General features: G+C 37.1%; 1 protein-coding gene across 2 annotated transcripts in view; it reads left to right on the top strand.

Moving 5' to 3' along the window:
• The first annotated feature begins 6,352 nt into the window (after positions 1 to 6,352).
• Positions 6,353 to 27,094, top strand: part of tet2 (tet methylcytosine dioxygenase 2) — a 42,588-nt gene continuing 21,846 nt past the window's right edge. Inside the window, exons 1-2 of one of the 2 annotated variants that reach the window (XM_039694345.2) lie at positions 6,353 to 6,781; positions 11,265 to 11,335. The gene's annotated coding sequence lies outside the window, so the exon portion shown is untranslated. The remainder of the gene's footprint in view (positions 6,782 to 11,264; positions 11,336 to 27,094) is intronic. The other variant, XM_039694339.2, reaches the window with a different exon arrangement.

Below are 27,094 nucleotides of genomic sequence, written 5' to 3'. Positions count from 1 at the left end.
TTAAAAAATAAGCAGATCTATGGTTTACATGGCTCATGGGTTAGGTAGGGCTCCTTAACATAATTTTGCTTAGGGCCCCAGGGAGGTCAGGATCGGCTCTGCCTGTATTGGTACACTATTATTACAAAAAGGTACAGTGTATGTTCTCACTAAATTGCTTCCAAATGTAAGATTGTTATATCATTATAGAAGAATAAGTACCCTTTAGTTCTAAAATACTTACAGGATAAATAATTTGTTAATTCTCCTGGTTGTTACCCTTTTTAATCCCAAAAACTTTACATATTGCTCCCTTATACTTATGTAATTACTTTTATAGGTACACTATAATAACCGAAAGTTACAGAGTAAATTCATTTTATTATGCTGTACTGCTGTACTGGTGTTTGGCTTCAAAAAATTGTTGAGATATAACTATCCTTGATCTATATATGAACCAAAGTAACTAGTAAGCTGAACGGGAAAAACACCGGTGCACAGATCTTCTTAGAAGCAAATTTGTTAGAGGTGCAACAATTGACTAACGTTTCGATGTACAACTACATCTTCATCAGAGTATCTTCATCAATATGTAGTTGTACATCGAAACGTTAGTCAATTGTTGCACCTCTAATAAATTTGCTTCTAAGAAGATCTGTGCACCGGTGTTTTTCCCGTTCTGTTTGATCTTGTCCTGCCCTGGTTGCACCGGATCGTTTTGGCATTTTTCTGAAGCGCAGTAAGCCTCCCTTTTTTATTTGATAACTAGTAAGCTACTTGAGTAGTTTTTTCATTGGATACTTTTTTTACTCTTACTCAAGTAACTATTGAGATTATTACTTTTACTTTGAGTGTATACATACAGTACATTATAGTTATTATATATATATAGATATATATAGATATATAGATATATATATATATATAGATATAGATATAAAATCTACACTACAATTTAGGCATCTGTATCCAGATAACTGATTGCTGCAGACTTTGAGTTTCCTGCACAGTTTTTCCAGACTTTCCTGCATTGACTTTAGTTGGCCAACAGATGGGGGTGCACTTCATCCGTCCATTTTAAAATACCCTACCTTGAGCTAAAACTGAGTTAATGGGTCACAGTTCCCTGCTCTTTGAAACAGATGTTTATCTGTCTGTATATTTAGCTGACTGACTGTGAAGGTTCCTTCATGGCAGTCAGATGACTCGAAAACAGTAAACTCTGCATCTAGATAATAGCCTATTCAAAACAGCCAAATAAAGTTAATTAAACTGAAGGTAAAATTTACTGGTTTTACTGCTGCTAAGACTAATAAGCACATTTAAACTAAAAACATTTTAACAAAAAACATTTAAAGAGGAGGAGAGTATCAAAAACACTGATGACTTAAAGGGTCAGTTATAAATATATATTTTTTAAACTTGGATTTAAATTCAGATTCTGAAGAGACTATTTTGAGGAAAACTGGAAGACAATTCCACAGTTTCAGTCCAGTTCACCCCAAAAGGCACGGTCACCCCTCAACTTCAGTCTGGATCTCGGGACCATTCACACTCTTTGCTCTTAAGACCCCAGAGATACAGTATAACGGATGTGTTTAGGTTTAAAAGATCACAGAGATATTCAGAAGCCGTTCCATTTGGAGCTTTTAAAAACAAACAGTAACATTTTAAGACTGGTAGCCAGTGCAAAGAGCAAATATAGGGGAGATATGATCAAATTTGCAGGTGCTGTCAGAAAGCTGGATTTTGTTCCATCTGCAGACTTATGTTTGATTGACTTATTCCAATACAGAGGGAATTACAGTAGTCAAGCTGAGATGACACAAATGCATGGATCACTCTCTCAAACTTTAAAAAAAGATAAGAAACTCTTAGCTCTTATAAATAAATGTGATTAAATATCTAATTATACTATATTCTGACATTCTGTTTATTGTCACTACATGAAACAAATAAACAAAAATATGATGTGTAACATTGGATTTGTAATACTAGTGCCAAGAGATCAATTTCATATTTTTTGAATTATGAAAAAAAAATCATTAAAATTATTTAACATTAAAATTAAGGGTCCCACTTTATATTAAGTGGCTTTAAGTATTATATACTTGCATTGAAATTAATAATTTGATACAATGGACTTATTGTGTTCATACATGTTTTTACATTGTACTTGAAAAATACAAGCATGTAATTATAGCTATAATTAATTTATGTAATTACATTTGTAATTACAGTTGACTCTTCCCTCACACCTTAACCCTTAAACCGACCCATACCACCACACCTGTCCCTAACCTTACCCTGTCACAGTCTTCGTCTGCACCAGTCTGTCTTTGTCATCTGCACTTCACTTCCCAGGATCCTCTTGTTTCCACACCTGAACTCACTCCCTCAATCGGCCACCTGTTCATTGTCTTGTTCATCTGTATCACCTGTTTGCACCTTGTTATGTTTGATCCTTGCTTGTATTTAGTTTGCTTCAGTTCAGTATGTGCTCGTCGGTCGATGTCTATGTTACATTGTGTGTCCCTTCTGCCTGCTTGTGCCTGTTTTTGTTATTGAGTAAATCTTTGCATTGGAGCTCTTCGCCTCAGTCTGTTTCTGCCCGCACCACAACCGTGACATACCCGTATCACACCTCAATAGCAGCAAAAGTGTTTCACAATACAACAGGAACACAATAATACATTGTACTTATTTTTCGATGTAAGTAAAGCCACTTAATATAAAAGCCACTTAAAGCCACTTAATATAAAGTGGGACCAAACAAGTTACTCTATCTGTAGTTACAGCCAACTTTATCAAGAATGTGACAGTACATAATAATAAAATAATAATAATAATAATTTGTTACATTTATATTGCGTTTTTTTTTTGGACACTCAAAGCGCTTCACATAGAAGGGGGGGATCTCCTCAACCACTACCAATGTGCAGCATCCACCTGGATGATGCGACGGCAGCCATATTGCGCCAGAACGCTCACCACACACCAGCTTACTGGTGGAGAGGAGACAGTGATGAAGCCAATTGGTGTATATGGGGATGATTAGGAGGCCATGATGGACAGAGGCCACTGAGCAAATTTGGCCAGGATGCCGGGGTTACACCCCTACTCTTTCGAAAGACATCCTGGGATTTTTTATGACCACAGAGAGTCAGGACCTCGGTTTAACGTCTCATCCGAAGGACGGTGCTCTTTGACAGCATAGTGTCCCCATCACTACACTGGGGTGTTAGGACCCACACAGACCACAGGGTGAGCACTCCCTGCTGGCCTCACTAACACCTCTTCCAGCAGCAACCTGGCTTTCTCAGAAGGTCTCCCATCCAGGTACTAACCAGGCTCAGCCCTGCTTAGCTTCAGTGGGCAACCAGTCTTGGGCTACATGGTGATATGGCTGCTGAATAAATGGACCTGTAAAAGAAAATCTGAGTAACCAAAAAGAAAACCTAGCAAATCTACCCAGATTAAAATCACAACTGAGAGCATGCATTTAAATTTATGATTGTTGTTAAATGTGGATATTACATACCTGCATTAACTGCAGTATAGGTTTACTCTTTTACTTAAGAATATTTTCAGTGCAAACTTCTTACGCACATTACTGTAGATGATTGACAAATCATCTGTTTTAAAATGGTAATTAATATCCGTTGCTTTAGTCTGCCAATAAAAACATCATAGCTAATCTAGCTAATACCTAATCTCCATCTGTTCATGTTGATATGTGAATCAAATGATAGTTTGGTGAACCTAACATAGAGCTCGAAAAGCAGAAGTGTAATGCAGAAGCTCACGGGAATCTCACGTGAACAGACAGGGCCAGCAGTGGCCACAATATGGTCTCATCCCCTGAAGGCCCTACATGACCTGTGTCTGTGCAAAGAGAATAATAAGCCTTTGTGCATAGTGCCTCGTAAAATCCTGCATCCCTACAGAGTGAGAGAGAACCAGGCACCTGTAAACAGAGTGTGTGAAAACAGCTTTAGACATTTTCACTTGAAGCAACTGCTTAGTGGGGGGTAATTGAAAATGGTTAATTACAATGCAAAATAGCAAAAATAGAAATGCAGATGCAAGAACTAGAGAAACAAAACATGTTTTCATTACAAGATCAGATTTTCCCTTTGAGTTGGTTCTGTCTGCGTAATGTTGGTTTGTTCTGCTCTAACTCTCTGTGCCCTCCTGAACTACCACTTTAGGTCTCTGTCCCTCCTGCTGGGTCTGTATTATTTAGGAAATTAAGGTCTTTCACTAACGAGTCTTGTAAGATAAGCGCGGAAGTGACTTCTTTTTAGAGGAGGTCCCTAAAGTAATTTGTGTATTTGCTCAGAAGTTGATTTATTGCGTAAAATTATTTAATTTCTTTATAATTCAAGATAGCAGTGCATGCTGTTTATCAAGCCGATGTCAAATGTCAGCTCTCGTGTTTTTATTTGGAGCATCACAAGGGGTTGCCTTAAGCCCTCCAACTCTAAAACGAATGTAGTTTAAGCCCTCTTTAATGCCTGTAATCAAGCAGATGTGTGAGGTCACTCGTGCTAAAAGTGTGTCCATTATGTCATTGTACCCAGCAGCAGTGTGGGATCGTCCCCTTTTTCACGCACAAGGTGAGAGGTTTCCCCCCAAGAGGTGAGGAGTGATGTGAAAGGATGATTTGTCACCTCTGACACCTCTTCACTAGACATATATTTTCTGTAAAGGGTACCAGAAGGGATGCTTCGATTTGTTTGGTCAACATGGTAGCTATGTTATTTTTAACTACATTTCATTTTCTAATAGAGAGCATTCACAATGGGCTTTGATTGCCATAGAGCTTTCTGTATAAACACCAGAATGCCGTACAATTCAATCATTTGTGGTTGTGGTGTAAATGCATAGTAATGACATTATTGTGTGATTGTGATACCACAACCAACAAACAATGAAACAATGAAAAAGCACCTTATGGTGTCAGTTTGTATTTAAGGGACTGTGCGAGATGTGTGTTAATAAATGCACAGAATACTGGAATGCTCTGGGAATGCAAACAAACAAAATAAAACAGTTACCAGAAACTGAGCTGGCTTTTCAGAAGCAAGAATTGTGTTTTGTTGTTTTTAATCCAAATTGTATAATTTCTTGATGGTTCCAGCACACTAACATAACATTTCTGTACAATTTGTGCCTGGTGAATTTGTACAATCTTAATTATACATTTTAAATGATCTACTAAAAAAAGTTGTATCTAGAAATCACTTTTTTGCGAGTTAGATCTTACAAATTGTCATACGATACTAAAATGTGTAAAATATGTGGCACAATTACATCATCTACAAATCTGTTATTCAGTTATTACAATGTTATAATCCATAATAAATTGACAAATAATTAAGAATATTTAATGTTACAAACATTGGGATTACATTTTTTCTTAAAACATGACCAAATGACTTGGATTCTTTGATAAGTGATAAGTGTTTGACCAGGGAATGAAGCCTGTTCTCTTATTGCACAATTACTGAACCTGATATGTGCAATGGCCATTTCTGGTGAGTACTGCTCATGCAAACCTTCCCCCACTTCCCTTCCTCCATGCGGTGTAACAACAAATCTCCTTTTCTGCTCCCTGCCTGAAACTATTGAGTCAACAAACGTCACTCCAGCTAGGCTGTGTCTCACAGGAAAGAGGTGGACTCTCCCTTTCAAAACTGGAGAGGAGCCAAAGCTTTTTTTTTTCAGACAAGAACCACCTATTAAAATACAGACAAGACAAAAAAAAAAAGGGATGTTTAAAAGTTTTAAAAAGAGCGTGGAGGAGGATAAGGGCTAGTGCAAGCTTTCACATGTACATGACTACACACAGGGCCATAGTGTTAACTGTGAACTTTCTGTCAGTACAGAAAACATTTAATATTTTATCTCGCCAAAGTCTCACTTTCTTGTTTCACAGTGGTGAATTCGACAGCATAAACTCAGTGTCATGCTTCCAGCTTGTCAGACAAGAATTTGATCACTTTTTGAAGTCTAAGTGTGTAGCTCCCTAACCACTGTGTACCAAAATAAGACCAAGCATGTGTAAATAAGGGCAAGGCTTCGTAGAAGCTGAGGCAGTGCTTTGCCATCTCAGAGAGAAAGAAAGACAGACAGTCAGAGAGATTTGAGTAATTAGGCAGAATAGTGCAAGAAATTTTGGCCTTATAATAAATTCTTTCTCTTTTCATGTTTCCATTTTGGTATACTTTCCATCAGTGCAACAGATTGTGAGTGGAGGTATTTTCCTTCCGTGTGTGCACTGGAGTGGGCGGACGGTGCAATCCAGTCCAGTGCTTCAGGGCAGCCAGTAAAGTGTGCACTATTGTGTGCGGCTGAAAAAAAAAAAAGAAAGAGAGCAAAAAAAGGAGGGGGAAGAAAAGAAACTCAGTCCCTTTGTGTGTAGAGGACCCAGCAGGAAAGCGATTTTGCAATTACTTCAGCTTGCCGGCAAAGCAAGCTTGGTTCCTCTGACCCTCTCATCTGCACACACTTGTACACTGGACTGTCTCACTCTGCTCACTGTCTATACAAGCACATACAAGAGTGAGCGTGTGTTTATGGGTTGCATCTGGAAGCGCTTCGACAGCCAACAACAACGCAGGGTTTCTGCCCCCGATGATGAAAGCAAACGTCAGACTAACCCATGAATATTGATGCGGAGGTAGTCTGTTTCATAGACGGAACAGAAGGAAGCAAGATGGCTGCCCTTTAGGATTTGTTTAAGAGGAGACCTAGACGGTTTGTTGGAATTCTACAAAGTGGAGGGACTTAAAAAGAGGTAAGAGAGTTTTTCTGTTCTTGCCCCTTTTCCTTTGTCCCCCAGGGTCTCTTTAAGGGCATCAAGCTCTTTTTTTGTATTGTACTGTCCTCTTTAACACCCGTGAGCTGACATAATAATGAAAGCATATTAGATAAAGCTTCACCAACATGGCTGACGTTTCTGTCTCTCTTTCTCCCTCCCTCTCTCTCTCTCTCTGTCTCTCTTTTTTTCCCTTTTATTGGCTTGTGCAGTCAGAAAGTATTTTTAAGCATTTCAATCTCATTTGTTTTCTCAGTTGTATTTTTTCTTTTCAAATATAAGATGTTGTGTAGAGGACAGATTTAGGAATGTGCCTGGTTTAAAAAATGTTGATCTTTGTGAGACTGTTGGCCAATTCTTCTTTAGGCATTATTTCCCAATGGATCTCCTATGCTGAGAGCAAGACTAAATAGTAACAAAATTATCTTATCTCGTCAGTGTCCACCAGCCTTATTGGACGGCTGAATGTAGATACAAGAAAGTGGTGTTTTATGAGGTGAAAAGAATTTCTTTAATATTTATTCCAAAAAAATATTTTTTTTTTAATTCTGACAAAATTCTTCTTGCTACATTTCCTTAATTTGTTGTGTCCTTTGATTAAATGTGGGAGTTTGGCTGGGGATAGTGGAACTACTTGCTTTCATTGCATTGATCAGTGAGTGACATGCAGACACAAAGACTACCACAGTTCTGAGGTCAAAAAAAAAAAAAAGTGGTGGAAGCCCACAGGGTCAGAGGCTTTAAAAGAACTGAAACCCAACCCCATAGCACCATTAGCTGAGGGCCACCGGAGACCGGACTTTTTTTAGTTGTCTGACATTAATAGGATTTCCATTGTTTATTTGTACAAAAGATCTAAATTATTTCTTTAAATGTTAAGCTCACACATGAATATTCTCAATTCGAGCAATTTTTTTTATTACATTAGAGAGGTGGTGCAAATGCTTTAGAGAACAGTTTATTGTCCATACTGAAATTGATTTAAATTCCTTTAGGATATTATGCAGAGCAGAGGTGGGCTATAGTTGCCTGTAACATATCAGCATATGTTTGATGTTATTAGACTATTGAAATTCTATACTGAGCAAAGAACAAAAAAAAAAAAAACAACAACAAAGGAAAAAAAAGTCAAATGCTTGAATAGGAACACTCAGCTGTCAAGTCTGAATGTTTCAGATATGTTCAATTCATAGTTGCTTTTGATAATCAAAAGTATTAATTTGAATGAACTGTTACAAAAGGCTACAGCATCTGTACTAATGAATTGCAAATACCTTTGTGTAACTGATTTTAACAGCCCTATTAGGATTTGCATCATAATTGGCTGATGGAATAATACAAATAAAAGTCCTGCCCCCTTATTTTGTGTATTTAGCTTGTGTATTCCAACACTCTGCTTAGATGAGAAGTGTGGAAGTTAGTCCATGCCTGCAAGGGGATGCTTTATGGAGTGTTGTCAATAAACATTATAGAGAGGTGGTGCAAATGCTAATGTAACTACAATGAAGGAATTTGGAGAGAAACGAGAGCCATAATGACTTCATGTTACTCTTTTAGCTTCAACTCCAACTTTAAGCTTAGAATTGATAATCCCTTAGTGATATAGCTGAATCACTCAATGCAGCTATATCACCATAATTCTACTTTAATACAATTGTAACTGGTACATCTCCATGGCATGACATTATAATTAGTGGTGAGAATACACAACACTGACAACATTAGCTGGAACTTGAATTATTTATATTTGGTTGAATTCATGAGTAAAAAACAAACATTTGTGTTCTAGAGAATGGCTAATGTGGCTGGCATTGTCTTTTTATTGCATATTCAATTTTATAAATACTGGCAAAAAAAAAAAAGAATACATGATCTGTTTTCAAATCAGTGCTTATGGTGACAGATTGTACATTGATATTACTTATAGTATATTGTATTATTGTTGTTGTCCTTGTTGGTGTTGGTAATTGTTGGATTGACAATTTTACATGAAAAAGACCAATGAAGAGAACAATAAGCATTCAGGAAGAAATCAAGGTTTATATCGACACTTATCAGCTTATTCATTTTTTTTTTATTTGCTCTGGCTTGGTGTTTATAGTCATATTTTCCATATGGTTTCCTCTCAAAAGAGACTTTATTGTCCCTACTTGGATTGGATTTTTATACTAGTCATTTACAGTATTTTTATTATATAAAAATGTATTATATAATGTATATCAATTACCATACCCCTTGGTCCAAAACATTTTCCAGCCTGAATAGTAAGTAGCTTATGCACTGTATTTAGTAATACTTTAGCAATTTCTGGCATTTATATGACACCATGATACACCTTTTTTCTCATCCTTCAGTGCACGTCATTGGATGTTTGATGTGAGACAGCAAACTGAGGAAACTTTCAGGGTATTATAATATGTATTGTTGTAAAGGTTTAATCTTGGACTGAATTTTCAAGGGCATGAATTGAAGAGCACACTCCACGTGCGTAAGCGCACATGGTTTCTCTGTTTACAAACACTAACTTACAACCCAGTCAGAGGGCTAGCTAGAGAAGTGTACTTACGCCAGCCAAGGAGGTCACTGGAAAGCAGATCATTGACTACGCCAATTTAGACCCTTTCCAGAACATCTGTATTCAAATGGGTTTAGCTAAATGAAACTCATGGCACATGGTTTGCATTTTATTCTGCCATCTTCAGTGCTTAGGAGTTGGCTGAACATCTTTGTAAAGCTCAGTGAATCGCTAAAAAAGATTTTTCATTTCATCATCTTTTAAAATAAAGTCATACAGATTGGTGTCGTACTTCTTGAAAAAGCCAAATGTTAATTTCCTCTGAGGTGAATGAAGAGATGATGCATTTATAAATGTGGTTTTCAAAAGGTTTTCTCTCCAGTTCCAGCTGTGCAGATTCAAAGAAAATCAGATTGGTTTCAGAAAACAGTGGTTCATAACAGAAACACTTGGTTTTCCCCCTTCAAAATCAATGATTAAGAAAAAATGTATGTCAGGATGATATAAGAATCATATACCACATGCTAATTTCGAAAAACGGTTGTGTCAGTTCAAGGCTGTGGGGGGATTTTGCCTAAGAATTGCTCAGAAATAAGTCTACCAAGAAGAGGTTTGTTGCATGTGTCTGTGAAATGTTGTGTGTGTCTGTGTGTGTGCGCACAGCCTAGTGCAACTAGGCCACAGAGTCAAGAAATCTAAAAGCACCCTTATTATAAAATACTTCAGAAGAGTGTTTTCAATACTTATTGATACAGCGAATTCATTGACATACAGTCATTGTTTGGCACGCCCTTGACAGGTCACCTTGTTGACAGCAGAGCCAGCTGAATCTCAAAGTCATTCAAGACATTTGCATGACATTACCCCATTTATAGAGGTTTATGACAACCAGGGGTTGATCTTGAAAGAATAAAACTTGTAGAATAAAATTTCGAACAGACAGAGGGCGTTGTAGCCAGTGTAGCTAAATACTTTTCAAATGGTGTGTCCAGTGTGTTTGTGTCAGAGACGATGTCTGTGCTTTGTATTTCCATTAGTAGAAAATAATAGTGGCCTCTGAAGTCAGACTGTTGTTTGAATAATAAATGGGAAGATATTCCAAGCTAACATCAAATGTAGAGCACATGCTTTGTCAGTGTTGTGTGGAAAATGTTTCCTGGAAAATTGCATAGTAATAATAATAACTTTCTTTATTTATGTATTTATTTATTAGAGCTTTTTGTACAACATGTTGTTGCACATTTAGAGGCTTAAGTTTCTAAGTAAGACGAGGAAGGATCATGCTAATCATAATGGATGTTTTTTTTTTTTTAATGCTGACAAGTACATAACAGTTACATAGAATATAAGATGGTAAATATTTAATTGATGAGTTGTCAATACAATATATGAAGAGTTCAGATGCAAAAGCCTCTAAATGCCATTTGAAATTTTCTTCTTTAATGCTTATTTTTTTATCAAACTTGTATCTTTAAGTTCAGTAATTTCACTTAAATAACAATTAATAGGTAATTATCATAGCCATTTAAGTGAAATCACTGAACTTAAATATACAAACTTGATAAAAATGATCATTCTAGAAGAAAATTTAAAATGGCACTTATAATGAAACACTTAAAATCATATAATCTAGGGTATGATTTTACCCCAAAATTCAACACATCTGACACATAATGGTAAGAAAACAGTAATTGAGAAAGCATCTGATTATAGCGATGTGAATATGTTTGCACAAGCTCTACATTTCGGTTACATCACGTTTATTTATATAGCACTTTACTCAACATTTTATACAGTTGTTTAAAGGCAAGCAGCTTTACATTACAAAACATGACAAAAATATTATCATATTATATTGATCTGACAGGTGTAATCTCGCCCCTCAAACAATCATACTACTAATCGCCTCCCTATACACAGATTGACCGTATCACTCTCTGTCTCCAGAGTTGGTGTGTGGTGGACAATCTGGTGCACTCGGCTAACATGGATGCAGCACACTGGAGGTGGTTAAAGAGGTAATTGCCCGTGTTATAGGCAATTATACACCCTTATAAACTCAATATAAGGATCACTGGTAAGAATACCATAGGGGTAAGAAGATCAACCCTAATAGAGTTCATTTTTAATATGCTCCATTCACCAGCTTCAGAATGCCTTAGCCTCAAATAAAGGCAATGCAAACTATTAGCATGCTAGAATCCATTAAATTTTATTAACAATTGGACAAGTTTTGGTTCTGTTAATGCTGGGAGTGTTAAATATAAACTAAACTAGATGAACCTGTAATCAAATGGAAGATATGTTGAGATATTTACAAATAGAATATGAATAGATGGAAATACTGCACCTGTTACTGAGTACCTTTTTGCTGACTATGGCTGCTGACTACCAGTATGACATAATTGTCAACATGTCATAAACATGACATAGCAGATTAATTATCAAACTTAAGAAAGCACCTAGCTTTATTGGTTAACATTACATTAAACTGTCAGGTAGTTGGTTTTGACATTGGCTGTCATGAAGCAATTATAACTTTTTAATGACAAATTCAATTAGTACCACTGTAGTTGAGGTCACGAAAAATATTCATGACAGTTAGAATGGCCTCATGACAGCCAATGTCAAAGCCAACCACATGACAGTTTAACTTAATTTTATCTCAAGTAGTCATGACAAAGGCACTGACAGGTTATGATGTTATGGTTTATGTCAAGGTGTCATTACAAAGACGTCTTAATGTCATATTTGCATTCAAAATGTCATTATTGAGCGAAAGACACTTAAATGACAGTTGTCATAAACATGAATAAACCCTACTTCATATTCAAGACATATATAATGTCATGGTTATGAAGGTGTCATGTCAGTCTTATGCACACCCCTTCAAGTAAAGTGTTACCGTAAATCAGTTATCTCAGTTAGTAATCATTCAAAGATTTCATTCTTCACACCATGAAAATAACCAACACATTCTCACCTCAAGGCGTCACCTTTGACCATGCTTCAAGATTTGACGCTTTAGGCGCCCTTTAGCGTCAGTTACATGACGCGATCCTACGGCGTCATCCAACTAATGCTAAAGGAAAGGCGTCAGTTAGATGACGTGGGTAGGTTTAGGTCTGGGGTAGGGGTAGGGTTACATGCGATCCTAGGGTGTCATCTAACTGACGCTAAAGGGCGCCTGAAGCATCAGATATTGAAGCATGGTCAAAATGCTTCCAAAGGCGTCAGTTAGGTGACGCCTTGGGGGTGAGAATGGGCTGAAATAACAGGTGAAATGGTAATCTTCATCTCCAGTGAAGTATGCTACACTTTATTCATAAGGCTGCAGAAGTCTCTCTTCGGGATTCCCAGTTGATGAAGTCTGATGTCATTGACTCTGCCAAGATGCTCTTTGCACTACTCAAGAATGTGAGCACCAGAAAAGCATTGGGACCTCATCTTTTGCCTTATAAGTGACTTATATCTCGTACTACACTTGAAACCCAACTGCAGCTAGCCCAAGACTTTTGTTAAGTCAAGTCACCTTTATTTATATAGCGCTTTTTGAAATACAGATTGTTTCAAAGCAGCGGCTGGGCAGTTCTCATCTGGCCAACGAACGAACAGTGCATGATTATGATTCAGGTTGCTTTTCAGGTCAGAGGTCAGATTGGATCAGAACATTCAAAATATTTATCCAGTTCCATCTGGTTGAAGATCAGATTCATCACACCGGTATGGAGACTGGTTTGATGAAGATCTGTGCCACTGGCTATCTTGTCGATGAGGCCTTCACAGGGGAGAGTCTAGTTGACAATCTCTGCTGACACTTCAGGCATGCGTTATGATCATGTCTAGGCGCAGGTACTCTATCAAGTCCTTTACATGACATTGCCAAATTACTTGTATGGCATGAATAATATAGAGTTTAAAGTTGTTTCCACGGATCTGTGTGAACGGGAATCATTTTGATAAGGTTTTATCTATACAAAAGGAGAAAAATAACTTTTGTATTATCGAGGAGGCCTCACAGGGTACACTTCAGGGCTGTGGTCGTGTCTAGATTCACCATGTGATCTGGATACCTCCCGGATCAAGCAGACAATGGTAAACTCTAGGAGAGACTAATATTAGCATATCTTATTCTTCTTATGATGTAAAAAAAACATCAGGTGTCCCTTGATAGGACAATGGAGGCCGCACTGCAATGGTCCCCTGCATTGCCGGCACCGCCCTGTCTTTCTGCAACTGCCGGCGACACCCTGGCTTCCTGCACTGCCCTAGCCTTCTATTTCACCCTGGCTTCCGGCATTGCCGGCGCCACCCACACCATGCCAAGGCCCAGGTCCTCCCATGCCATGCAACGACCCAGGCCCACCCATGCCATACCACGTCCCATGTCCTGTCCCCATGCAAGATCCTGGCCTACCATCCCTGCTTGACAATTTTTTCTTTTGTTTGGGTGTCTGGAGCCACCCTTAGAGGGGGGGATCTGTCACGTCTTGGATTGTTCATGTCATGTTCCATGTCGGTCATGTGATTCGCTGTTAGTCATGTGATCCTGTCATGTGTTTTGTTATTGGTTAATCGTCTGTTCATTGTTCATTAGTCTGTGCATTTAAGCCCTCATGTTTGCCATGTGTCTTGGGCAAGTTTTGTTTCCCTGTAATTGCTGGTTAAGCGTCATGTTTATGTTCATGTTTTTGTTTTGAGTTCATGCCACGCCATGTCTTTGTTTCATGTCTAATCTTGTTTGTAATAAACTGCACTTGGGTTCTCATCTACACTTGCCTCTAGTGAATCCTTTTACAGGAAATTGTTGCAGAGTTTAGGAGTTAAATAGGAAAAGGATCTACAGCTAGCAGTTAATTTTGATATTCTAGGTATTATCAACTGGCCAGAATTTTGAGATCGCTGTTAGATGTTAAAAGTCCTCTCTCAAATACTGGGGATTTAAATCAGTTATTGTTTTGTAAGTAATTAGCACGATTTTTGAAATGTATGTGATGTTTAATAGGGAGCCGATCCAGTATTGACAGAACCGTGCTGATATGGTCATACTTCCTGGTTCTAGTACGAACTCTAGTTGCTGCGTTTTGGACCAGTATAAGTTTGTTTAGGGCAACCACCCAGTAGAGCATTACAATATGAACACAAGACTATTCCTAACTATTCCGCATTTGTCATTGAGGGCAAATGTTGTAATTTAGATATATTTTTAAGATGTAAGAATGTGGTTTTACAGATGCTAGAAATGTGGCTTTCAAATGAAAGATTGGTGAAGACCCATGTCCCTAACGTACGACAAAGACTTAAGAGAACATCCATAAAGTGTTAGACACTATTCTAGGTTGTTACATGCAGAGGTTTTTGTTCCAATAATTTGAATCTCTGTTTTGTCATAATTAAGAATTAGGAAATTACTAGTCATCCATTTTTTTTTACATCAGCTATGCTTTGCTGTTATTTTGTGAATTGGTAAGCTTCGTTGGGGAAGGAAGAAATATAGAGCTGAGTATCGGCAGCGTAACAGTAAAAGCTAATGCCATGCTTCCTAATGATATCTCCCAAGTCCAGGGCTGCCAACTCTCACACATTCAGAGTGAGACTCGTGCAATTGACCCAATTCTCACTCTCTCACACCACAATCTCACACGATTTCTCAGGCTGAAGTGTCAACCCGGTCGATCGAATGCCTGAAAGATGAGTTTATCTATACAGTATATCTACCTATTGAGGCACTCATGATCGATAATATTCTAGAGCGAGCGTGTAGGATCAAGTTGTGTTTTTTTAACAAGTGGTTTAATCATAGCCAGCTTAAAAGTTTTTGGTACGCATCCTAATGACAAAGATGAACTAATTATATTAAGAAGAAGATCTATGACATCTGGAAGCATCTCTTTCAGTAGTTTAGTTTAGTTTAGTTGGATTTAACGAGTTTAGACAATTGTTCCTCTCCAAAACGTATTTGTTTTTTTCTAAGAGGGTTGAAAAATAAGCAGATCTAGCAGTTTTTGAGGCCTGTCTGTACGCATTTGTGCTCTCTTTTCACGTAATGTGAAAAAACTCTCTTGTTTTCTCCCAGCCGCCCTACATTTTTCTGTCTGCTCTCTTAAAGGCCATAGTGTGCTTGTACCAAAGCATTGGACTATTTAATCTTCTGTAAGTCCAAAGGAGCAGCTGTGTCTAATGTGCTGGAAAAGAGAGAGAGAGTCAATAGTTTGTTGCAACATCAAGTTCTTGTAAGCTATCTGGGATGCTGAGGAGATGATACTGATCAGGAAGATTATTTATAAAGCATTATTGAGTGATAGAAGTGATAGTTCTGCTATATTTGTAACTGGGAGTCAGTTTTGCAGCCTTGGCTAAATGGAGTATACACAAGACTTGATAATGATCTGAGATGTCTTCGCTCTGCTGCAGAATTTCAATGGCATCAACATTGATTATATGTGATAATATCAGATCTAAAGTATACCGACAATGAGGGGGCCTAACTCCAATAGTTTAGAGTTTAGAATGTCTCTACATGCTAATCCCAATGCATAGTTTTCATTATCTACACATGGATATTAAAATCACCAACAATTAGGACTTTATCTGCAGCCAGTACTTACTCTGATAGGAAATCATACAATTATTTGATAACCTCTGTATGGTGCCCTGGCGCCCTGTATACAGTAGCCAGAACAAATGTCTAATGGGATTTATTACTTACACTAGATAGCTAGATAGTGTTACATAAAGCAGCACCACCCCCTTTGCCTTTCAGACCAGGCTTGTGTTTATAACAGTAATCTTGGAAAGTGGACTCATTTAAAGTAATGTAACCGTCTCGTTTTAGCCAGGTTTCTGTCAAACACAGCATTGGGTTATGATCTTCATATCATTTACAATAAGTTCTTTTGAAGAAATGGATTGTGAAGAAATGGATTTAGCAACCTGAGTTTTAGCATTTGTTCATCTGTATCTATTTTTTCTTTGTTGAACATCAATTAAATTGCTACCCTCGCGAGTTAGGGTTTGGGAGTTTTTCATATTTGCTAATTCGGGGAACAGACACAGAATCTACAGGGGTTGGACAATGAAACTGAAACACTGGCCAATGTTGGAGGTTTCACATCTATATGCCTGGCGGCCAATCTTCAGAGTGAAGCACGGGTGGATCAGTGATGGTTTGAGCTCCAATATCCTGACAATCCTGATTGTACTTGATGGACACGACACTGCCGAGGACTACCAAACCCTTCTGGAGGATCATGAGCACCTGATGCTCAAACCGTGTATCAGCATGATCATGCACCAACACACAGCAAGACTTGTGACAAAAGGGTTTGATGAAGATGAAAGTGACGTTGAACATGCACAGTCACCAGATCTAAATATTATTGAGGTGTTTTGGAGGAGCGAGTCCACCAGCATCATAAAGTGACCTGGACACTGTTCTGGAAGAGGAACGGCTCATAATCCCTCTGGTCACGGTGAAGAATCATTCCCAAGATGAATTGGTGCTGTATTTGGATGCAAAATGAGGCCCTCACCATTCTAACAAATTATTGTGTTGTAAAACCAGGTGTTTCAGTTTCATTGTCCAACCCCTGTATGTGATGATATCTTGGTGAAAGAGTCTACAGTATATGTGTTGGGATTTATCTGACTTCTGTGACGTGAGACAGATAGCACACCTGGGCCCCACAGCAGAGGTGGAAAGAGTACTGAAAATTTGTACTCAAGTACAAGTACAAGTAGTTGCTAAAATAATACTCGATTACAAGCAAAGTACTGGTGTTAAAAATGTACTTAAGTAAAAGTACAAAGTACCCCTCTCAAAAACTACTCAAGTACTAATTACTAATTACTTTTAGCCTATAATATTTATTTACTTTTATGGAAACCAAGTTATAAAAATGGTCTAATATGATTATTATTATTAATTAATTATAATGCAAAATAAATAAGCTTATTGGGTTATTTTATTTATAAACTTCTTTTTTTTTTTACAATAAAGATTTCCAAAAGTACCCTACTAATATTTCAAAAGTTTCAAAAGTTATCAGCATTTAGCACTGACACAAATGTGCCATCTAGACAGACTGACAATCAGTGCAGTTACTGTTATGCCAGTGGGTCATGGCCGGCAAGATACTGTTTTTATGAAAGAGTCATTATTAAACTCTTCATTCTAAGCTTAAAACACGGATTCAATATTAATAAAACAATGTGTTGACAATGACATACAATGTAACTTTTTAATCTAAGTTTACAATGCTAAATCTTTATTACGGTATATGTGCTTGTCACCTGAGTAACGCTGAAGCTCATGTTTCAAGTGATGTTTTTAGTCAAATTATCGTGAGGTCTACCCAACTTTAAAAACAAAAACAACTGAGCTATCACATATCACTGCAGAAACAAAGTTTCTATAAAACGTCTCCTTTCCTTCCTCTGTATAAGAACAACTCCTCCATGTGGGGTCATGGGCACTCGTCATCTGGTATTTCTTCTGAATTTTCAATGAATTCAGTGTCTCTAATGTCCATGCATGTCCATTATGGCAAAGTTCTTTGATAACACTAAAATACAAACTGAAGTACGTGTGAGGACGAATATAGCTCTCCAGGAACCGGGCTTTTTTCCCGCTCCAAATACAAGGGTTTTTATTGGCCCGCCCACGATCAGTTATTTCCATTGGATACCCAAATGCTGGTCAAAGATTTGAATATTTGTTGAATTCAAATTGTACAAGTACTTTGTAATTAATGGGATTTTTAAAGTAGTGAAGTACATTACTTAACTTAATTTGTAATCAAGTACAAGGAAAATTACAGACAAAAAAATGTACTCATAAAAGTACAAGTACACGAAAAAACTACTTAATTACAGTAATTTGAGTAGTTGTAATTCGTTACTTCCACCTCTGGGCCCCAGTTAGTCAAGATTCAGCTCTAAGACTATGTGCCATGTTTCTAGAGAGAGGAGCGACACCACCATGGGAGGGATGAATACCATATCTTTTTAACAGGTCAGGTCTGCCCCAAAAACTTTGTCAGTTGTCTACGTGCCCTATATTATTCTGCTTATTCTGACACCACTTAGACAGCCAGCTACTGAGTGATGACAGTCTGCTAAGTATCTCATCACTCTCATCAAAGTTTAAATCCTGTCTGGCTAGCACTTCCCATAATGTTTACGCATTAAGTCAGTAGGTGGATAGTAGGCGGGCTTTTACGCAGGGTTGCAAACTTTGGGACTTTGGCTGGCGTGAGACTGTAAAATTTCAGTGTGTGCGCGCGGATAATTTTTTTTGGTAACCCTAACCCTAATTTTAAAAATGTCAGTCCTTGTTTACTGAGTATAAAACCTGATTTATGCAACAACAACAACAACAACAAATAGAATGGAAACGTTTTTCTTTTCTTTTCTTTTTTTCAAAATGTACAATTAATTTATTGATTGCACTACTAAAAAAATAAGATAGAGGTGATTAAATAACAAATGTGTAAAACAACAACACCTAAACAATGAGAAATCTCAAAACAAAAGGGACACATAATAGTTACTCCACTTCCCACAAACCACAACACACAAGTTTCACAAATTAGGCCTGTTATATATAGTTTGACCTGCTTCACTGCCTCTGCAAGAGGTTTGTATCTGAAGCAGGGTTCAATCCGTTCATGAACAAGCTGTTCATTGCGTCTGTCACATGACAAATGAACGAAAGACTCGGAAGGTAAAGTAATTATTTATGTTGCCTGTAATTATTTTTGACTGCATTATGATAAAGACTGCGTAGCTGGATGTGTTCGGGGAATTTGGCTGTTAAAAGTATAACATTAAAGCCCTTTAAATGAATGAAATGACTCGAAAAAAAGATTCATTCATTTTAATGAACGAGATCGAACAAGCGAATCTGTAAAATTATCCAAACTTCCCATCACAGTGTGGCATCAAGAAACAGTCTGTGGGTTCAGGCCAATAACTGAAAAGGTTCGCTAAGCATACGCATTTGAGTGTGGCAACCTTTGATAATTTGGGGAATTTTAAAATCCCACTAGCCCGATTTGCCAAAACGTAATTTGTAACATGAGCCTATTTTTATTGAGCAATTAGCAAGCCCACATAATGCACTTCAGATAACGTTTGCAACTATAGTTGAAGTCTGTACTCAGTACACAGACTGATAAGGCAAAACTATGTTACTAGTGACAAGGCACACCATTTCATTATCTGCTTCCCTTGATTGTCATCCAAACTTTCAAACATGCATCAGTGGGCTCCGACCCCGAACCTATGCTCTGAACTCTCTCTGAACTTTTCACACACAACCGATGTATCAGGTGCAAGGTTTTCAGCAAATCAACGATCAGAGAAAACTGGCGTGAGAATGCAACGCATTCTTATCCCAAGGCATCAGCTAACTGACAATTTTGACCATGCTTCAATATCGCTTTAGGCACCCTTTAGCGTCAGTTATATGACGCGATCCTAGGGCGTCATCTAACTAACGCTAAAGGTAAAGCGTCAGTTAGATGACGCGGGTAGGTTTAGGTCTGGGGTGGGGTAAAGGTTAGACGCGATCTTAGGGCGTCATCTAACTGACGCTAAAGGGTGCCTAAAGCGTCAGATATTGAAGCATGTCAGATTTTGAAGCATGGTCAAAATGCTTCCCAGTTCCCAAGGCGTCAGTTAGATCAGAGGTCTTCAACCCTGCTCCTGGAGGCCCACTGCCCTGCAGAGTTTATATAAAACCTGCTTCAGTTCTGTGATTTCAAGTGATCCTAAAGGGCTTGATTGCTGGTTCAGGTGTGTTTGATTAGGGTTGGAGTAAAACTCTGCAGGACAGTGGGCCTCCAGGAGCAGGGTTGAAGACCTATGAGTTAGATGACGCCTTGGGATGAGAATGGGCGGTAACACTTTATTTGAAGGGGTGTGCATAAGACTGTCATGATACTGTCATAAACATGACATAACACCTGTCATGAACATGAAGGAGTCTTTATGAATGTTTATGACTGTTGTCATTAAGTGTCATTCGGTAAATTATGACACTTTAAATGCAAAGTTGACATTGTTTAAAATGTCTTTGTTATGACAACTTGACATTAACAAAGACAAAAAATGTCTTTGTGATGACAACTTGACATTAACCAAGACAAAAATGTCTTGGTTATGACAACTTGACATTAACCAAGAAATCAACAGGTCTAATTATCAAACTTAAATAAGTTATTTAGCTTTGTGTTAACATTACATTACCCTGTCCCTTTCATATGTTATGGTTGGTTTTAACTTTGGTTGTCATGAAACCATTATAACTGTGACATGAATATTTTACTTGTCCTCAAGTAAAGTGGAACACATTGTACTAGTTATAAAGATGTCATTAAGGGTTATTACACTGTCAAATGCTTTAACAACAGTGTCATTAATATTTCCCCTTACCTCAAGTAAAGTGAAACACGTTGGACTAGTTATGATTTCTTGGTTAATGTCAAGTTGTCATAACAAAGACATTTTTGTCTTGGTTAATGTCAAGTTGTCATAACAAAGACATTTTAAACAATGTCAACTTTGCATTAAAAGTGTCATAATTTACCGAATGACACTTAATGACAACAGTCATAAACATTCATAAAGACTCCTTCATGTTCATGACAGGTGTTATGTCATGTTTATGACAGTGTCATGACAGTCTTATGCACACCCCTTCAAATAAAGTGTTACCGAATGGGCTTTGTAGGCAGATGTTACAGCTGTGGGCCTTAAACTCCTCTCCCGTCATTAATAAGCTGTGGTCTAGTCATCAACAGAAAGTTAACGGATTGAGAGGGGAGAAAAGGGGATTTTGGCATGACATTTCTTGCATTTGCGTGAGAGTGTGAGATTGATGCTGAAAGCGTGAGTATCAAGCCAGATGCGTGAGAGTTGGCAACCCTGCTTTCATGGCTGTTCAAACACATTCGACCACAGGAGCGTTTACACTACAAAAAGCAATCCAGACGGATGGGCTTTCGACTACCTAAGGAAATGGTTGAAAGTGGAAAAGCTCAAAACGTTTTACACCCAGACTACACCTGTATTTAGCATAGCATTTTAAAGAGCCCCTATCATAGCATTTGAAATGTTCCTATTTTTGTTTTAGGAGTTCCCAAAAACAGTTTAACATGCATGCAAGGATAAAAAACACTTTATTTGTCTTATAACATGCATTTATTTTTAACTGATTTGCTCAACGACTCCCAAATGATTCGTACAGCGACTCATTTTTCCGAACCACTCCTTTGCGTGACGCTAATCGGCGGTGATTGGTCAGATGACAGACCCAGTCAGTTATTGTTTGTTAGCATAACGCATAAACATATTGATAAAGCACTGCAGTACTACAAGATGCTCTATTCTTTATGACAACTCCAATAACAGCGACAAACATTTCACATATTTAAAAAAAAATTGACATTGGAGACCTAGAAGCTGCGCTGAGCGTAATACACACACACACACACACATACTTATCGTGCATTTCCTCCTCGCGCCCCGACGCTACAAAACCGTTCAAAACCCATAAAAGCAACAATTATTAATAATACTTACAGGTTGTGATTCATAGGAGGAAGCTGAGCCATATACGCTGAGTAAGTAAGTTACTGAGCCTTCCTTCAGGAACAACCGCTTGCGAATCCACATTTGAATTCATTTATGTTTTTGAACGATTCGTCATTAAAATGAGAACACAATCGTGCTATACTGTTGTGGTATCGTTGCAAATATGAACTCTAACCACCGATTCTTCACATGCTCGTCCCTGGTAAATGAAAACAAAGTGGCTGAACTATCTTTGCATTGTAGAACACAGCGTCTTCTCGACATTATGCTATGATGAAGTATTTGAATGTGTAGACTTCTTAGACTTTCTCTGCTTCAAGTTTACACTTCCGTCTGTGTGCGCAGTAACTAGGCGCGGCCAATGACCTCTCTACGTCACGATGTAACAGCTAATGACTCGTTTCAAAAACAATTAATTTCATAGACTCAGAGTCGACTCTCACTTTTGAAAGACAATAACTTATATACAGTGCACTTTCAGATATAAATCTTTGCAGGATGTTTTCATTCCCTTAAAGCTATATTCCACACCACATGAACAGTCATTTTCAAAAATCCATGACAGGGGCTCTTCAATGTCAGGTGTAAACAGGGCCAGAATGTATAGAGGAAACTGTCAGGATTTAAAATGGAACATTTTTATAAACTAAATATTTAAAAGAAAACAAAGCAAACTTAAATGTCATGCATATGGAAAGCTTAAACATCTTTTTTGTTTGTTTGTTTGTTTTGTTTTTTTATTCTTGAGCTTGCCACAAGCATATGCCTTTGTTTAGCTTTGTTTTGTAACTCTAAGCACATTTTCTTCACAGCAACTGAAGACCCCAGTGAAGATATAGGAGTTACATTGAAAGTAAAGAGATGGCTAGGGCTTCTCGGCTTTCATATCATCGCAGTAAATAAAACTCTGTCACATACCCATAAAAGAGAGCTGATCCCACCAGAATCAATGTGCTTAGCACATGTGTTCTCTCTTTTGCATTTTCTCTATCTCTTGTCTCTATATCTATATGTCAGTCAGTCATGCTTGGTGAATGTTTAGAGCAGATGGCCATGCAGCACCAATATAATGATCACCATGGCTACCACACTCTCTGAAAGAAATTTGCCTTGCACTCGGCACAGTTCATCAAATTAGTCAGATATATTGACTGGTGCAGACACAAAGAAATGGGGTGGGGTGGGGTGGGGGTTGTAAAGAAACAGAAAGAGGTTGAGATGAATGTATTTTGGAATTATATTTTGGAAGTTGATTTTTGGGAAGGAAGATTGTATGGAACAATGCGCTTAAATACATATTAATTACACTGTAATAGGCTGTTTTTACCGTCTGAAGCAAAAGGTCAGTCTGCTAAAACTGTTATAAAGTGTGTTATAAACCTATGCCAAGTTAATTATCAAAGAAAAGAGGCAGTGTTGGTTTAAGTGAACAATTACAAATAGCCAAACTACAAATTGATCATCATCCCCTATTTGGAGATTAGGAGGGATTGAGGATGGGATTTCTTTCTTTTGTTTCAAAGTCAGTACAGTATAAAGTTATTCAGTTATGGAGTTTTTAAAAACAAAAAACAACATTGTGATTGAATTTACCTAATTATCATTTCTTTTCTTGTCTTAAAATGTAAATAAATGTGTTGGAGCAACAACCTAAACACAATTTAACAAATTATTGTTTTGACAAACTAATATTTAGCATGTTAATGTTTATGTTCTAGAACCTGTAGCAGGGTGGAAAATGAACCGTAATTCAAACAAAAATCAGATGCTAATTTCTGAATTAAAAAAATGAATAAATAAATCCCAGATGGGGACTTATACACTACCGTAGAACCTCTATAACAAAATTATATTGATATGGTTAGTCTGTAATGCAACTGGAACACATTGTGAAAGATCACAATGTAAGAAATGTTTCCATAATTATAACATTTTATTTTTTCAGTACAATTTCTGTCATGTTAACTTGATTATGTGATATGAGTTTAAAGGTTTTTCAGATTTTCAAATTGATATTCTTTGCTATAATCAAAGTAGTTGAAATGAGCAACACTGTAAGTTTGTCAATTTGGCACCACTTTGATTTTTATTAAAAGTTTAAGGCAGAAATTTTTTTCTAAGGCAGAAAGTTTTTAAGTTCATTTGTTGTACCAATGCAGGTCATGCAAAGTTGGCTTGGTATGAATGAGAGCACAAAAACTGGCTTGCAAATTGTTTCAGCAGAGCCACATCTGCCTTCTATTAGTAACAAAGGACAATGGCAGGTCCAACACAGACCTGACTCTTAAGAGGGGACCTAGTTGTGGGTGAAATTACAAACAGAAGAGTCTATCTGCCTAGCATTTGAAGTAATCTACCTCTTCTCAAATCCTCTCCCACAAAGAGGATTTAAAATGTCATCGGGGATGAACAAAGGGTTCACAGACGAGGAAAAATTAAGCAAATTTAAAGACAACTTCTATTTTATTTTGTTTTGTTTACTATTCCGTTGTTGTAAAGAAATCTGATTAAAATCGAAATGTGATACACACAATCAATAAATTACAAAACAATTCTCACAGAGCACTTCTAAACAGATACTGAGGCATGTCTCATACCTTCCCCCGTACACATGCTGACTCTATAAATACCCGTTCATTTCAAAGGGGTTCTTTCCTCTTTGTTTCCATTCTTATGCTTATGTCTTCTGGTTTCTTATTGGAAAATGACGAAATGTTACGGATATTGGTGACACCATTAAATCAGGCAGTGGTGTTCAGAGCCCAAGTAAAAATAAAAAAAAACTTGGTTAGGTTTAATGGTTTTGTTTCATGAGTCACAGTGCTGATGTGTTGAATGAGTGAGAGTGCAGTTTTTTTTTTTTCCGGACACACACACACACACACGCACACGCACATTCCAATGGCAGTGTGATACTTGAAAAGGAAAGAAACACTGATCCTGATTATGTTAACTGACTTACGATTTCTTTTGGTACCCTTTATAGTAATGTGGAAAATGTTTTCAAGTCAAAGTTCCAAAATGCCAACAACAGTTGCCTGTAAAACTTGACATTCTGGTTGAGCTTGTTTCTGTGTGTCAGGGTAAAATAAGGCATGGTTAATGCTCAGAGGAGAAGAGAGAGAAAGACACTTTTACAACCCTGCATGCATGACATTTAAAGCACACTTGCACATGAGCTGTATGATCAAATTACAGTGGGAGGAACCACGGGATGAAGTTTCACTCAAGAGCACAACTACAGCCAAACACATAGCAGCAATATGTTTATCTAAGAATCTATAAATTATTTAGAGCTGCACAAGAGCAACTGTCTCAATTTTAGGTTCTTGACGCAAAAAAATAAAATAAAATAAAATATATATATAAATATATATATACACTCTAAAAAATGCTGGGTTGTTTTAACCCAATTTTGGGTAAAATATGGACAAACTTAGCTATTGGGTTAAAAATGTAATTTAAAAATGTAACCCAATGGCTGGGTTTGTCCATATTTTACCCAAAATTGGGTTAAAACAACCCAGCATTTTTTAGAGTGTATATATATATATATATATATATATATATATATTGAAAAAAAATTTTCTTTTACAATCATGCCGAAGTGAATTTTGGATCCATCGACTGTTTATCAGAGAGACCATGACTGAAACATGAACGACTCCTGTCTCTTAACACAGAAACACAATGACATGGAGGAGTGCACCACATATTTTTATAATATATAACCCTAGCACTAACCCAAACCCTAATCTCAAAGAAATTATTTAAAGCACAATACTACAACTACTGATTATAATAATGATGATGATGATTCACTTGTTTGTACATAGTAGGCCTACGACTATTAGAGTGTAAACCATGAAAGGCGTAGAAAATCTCACTCCGCACTGACCAGCTGTATATTTCAACCACAACCCTGAGGCTAAGGAACTGTTAAAACACAAAAACAAAAAAATACCATTGCTGTTGTACATGTGTGCTTTTTATTATTATTATTATTATTGGTTCTGCAACTAAAGCACTGATCAGTTTTATACACTTATTTATTACAGTGGGAGATCACAACAGTTTGAGCTCTTGTTAGATACAGAGAGAGAATGAGGATTTAAAAAAAAAAAAAAAACAGGATAGACAACTAACTGAATTTAAAGCCACTCCTAACTGTCAAGAGATCAGAAAAAAAACATTTTTGTTTGTGTTTTTATGGATTGTCCATAGGCATTCCTTTAAAATATATCACATTTAAGTTTAAGAAACATATCAATCATCCTATTTTAATTATATGTAGGCCACAGCCAATGCAAACCCACTATCTGAAAATTTAGTGCATATAGACAGCTTTCAGCTGGGATCTCGTGCTTTGTCATTCTAGCTCAGAGAGATTTTGTGTAGTGTGGGCTTATCCAACTGTGGCAAGCTGTTTGGCTTTTCTCAGCTGTTGGGAAACTCTGAAATGGCTCTGGAATGGATCCACATTCAAGCTTCATGAAGCACACCAATCCCAATCTACACCTTTGATGATAATAGTTACAATTTTGATAATCTGATAGATATAGGATAGATAATCATGTGATCAAACTTTTATTAGTATTGTTTGACTGCAGCCAGTAATATATCACAGGTCAAGTCACAGAACAGTATTTTTCATAAAGCCATTTTCCAGTTGTGAGCAGAAATATTATATATATATATATATATATATATATATATATATATATATATATATATATATATATATATATACATATATATATATATATAAAAATCCACCAACCTGCCAAATGCAGGTTGATTGTAATGTAATCTAGGCTAATGCAAAAGCTAACGCGGGTGTCACATGTAAACAAATGCAATCATCAAACATTTAACAGCACATAATTCTGTTATAATTTAATGTTTTGATCATCGTTCTGAATCAGATCCAGACTTTTGTCACAGGTCTTTGACTTGTGTTCTCTGTTCTTTCTTTTGATATATTGTATGTTCAGATATTCATATTACAAAACTATTCTGAGGGGCATAAAAGTTTTGTAAAAATTATCAAAAAGGCTGGTACTGATTGACAACTTTTGATTGACAACACTTGCGGAGAAATGGATACAAATTTTAAAGAGATTTTCTTTTTTCCCAAATAAAAAAGTTAAAGGAGCTGTATGTAAGAAATTTATTTCAAA

This window comes from Pimephales promelas, chromosome 6 (genome assembly GCF_988280905.1).
Source record: "Pimephales promelas chromosome 6, fPimPro1.hap1.1, whole genome shotgun sequence".
Taxonomy (NCBI): domain Eukaryota; kingdom Metazoa; phylum Chordata; class Actinopteri; order Cypriniformes; family Leuciscidae; genus Pimephales; species Pimephales promelas.
This window is presented reverse-complemented; position numbering and strand designations above follow the sequence as displayed.